Genomic DNA, 1,441 nt, shown 5'->3' with positions numbered 1-1,441 from the left:
TCTCTCTCTCTCCCCTTCTCTATATCTATCTATCTATCTATCTATCTATATTTCCCTCTTTCTTTCTCTCCCTCTTTTGGTCGATTTTAAGAATAGAATACAGCAATTTTGTGTGTCAATCGCTTTAATCGTTCTTTTCCTGAACTTCTCGTTTGTCTTGTCCCTGCCATCTGCAATAATTACCCGAGATGAAAATCTCGCTAAATCTGTTTCCAAACATCTAATTTATTTTTTTTTAAGCCTTGCCCACTGATGACGATGTCTTGATTTGATCCAGGGAAACCGAAGTCAGTTAATTAATACATACGTGAACGCATAGATTTACTATTTTTTTCTTTACTGTTATCACGAAATAGTTATAAAACAACCTGAGCGGCATCGACGACATACGATATCTCATACCTCTTCATCTAACATTCAAGGCGGTATGAAAGAAACTGCTCTACCTAATAAAACCAATAGGGATTCTGTGAAAACAAGAAAACAAAGGCCTAACACCCCAGCTCATGGTGTCCTAGGGTTTAGAGACATAATGATGGAGTGGTTGGAACAAGTGTATTTCTAGACAATATCAGTTTAAATAGATGAGCAAAGCTAATAAACCTAATCTACATCCAATACCGAAGTGTTAAGGCACCACATCTGAATTCTGCTTGAGTATTTTTCTTCTCTTAAGCTTTGAAAGTGAACCGCTATAAGATCGAGATTGCATGAAATTAATGGTTTCATATTTCTGTCCCTGTAAGCGAGTATTACTAACTGGGCTTTAAATGAAGCAGCATCATGTGTATAATACTTCCAGTGCTAGAGTTCTTGAGTTTGACGTCATTGAATATTTCCTTTAGAACAGCATTAACAAGAGTACTCGCACTCAGGCGCTGGATTTATCTTCTCTATTCTTGTCTTATTTCTTCAATATCATTTGGCACAAATGAGTATTATTCAGCATTAACACGATTTGCTTGAGATTGGACGGGTATTTCTATTCAGCCTTTGCCATGTTTGAAGTGATGAAGCTAAACCCGTCCAAAAAAGCACGTTACTATTTACGGTATATAATCCAAGATGAAAATTACGCTTAAAGATGTATGCGCTCATAGGCTAAGGCACATGTTTCAAATACCATTCTTGGTAGATAGATATCTATCTGTCTCTGTCTCTCTCTTTCTCTCTCTGTCTCTCTCTCTCTCTCTTTCTCTCTTTCTCTCCCTCTTCCTTTCTCTCTCTCTCATACACACACATACACACACATACACACATACAAACACATACACACACACGAGCATAGATAGATAGATACATACATACATACATACATACATACATACATACATACATACATACATACATGCATGCATGCATGCATGCATGCATGCAGGCATGCATGCATGCAGGCATGCATACATGCATGCATACATACATACATACATACATACATACA

At 37.1% G+C, this 1,441-nt stretch overlaps 1 protein-coding gene across 6 annotated transcripts in view; it reads left to right on the top strand.

Annotated features, from left to right (window-relative positions):
• LOC101846847 (cGMP-specific 3',5'-cyclic phosphodiesterase) overlaps window positions 1–1,441 on the top strand; it is a 128,438-nt gene that overhangs the window by 72,658 nt on the left and 54,339 nt on the right. The gene's annotated exons all lie outside the window — the stretch shown is intronic.

This window comes from Aplysia californica, unplaced genomic scaffold, assembly GCF_000002075.1.
Source record: "Aplysia californica isolate F4 #8 unplaced genomic scaffold, AplCal3.0 scaffold00997, whole genome shotgun sequence".
In the NCBI taxonomy this organism is placed as follows: domain Eukaryota; kingdom Metazoa; phylum Mollusca; class Gastropoda; order Aplysiida; family Aplysiidae; genus Aplysia; species Aplysia californica.
This window is presented reverse-complemented; position numbering and strand designations above follow the sequence as displayed.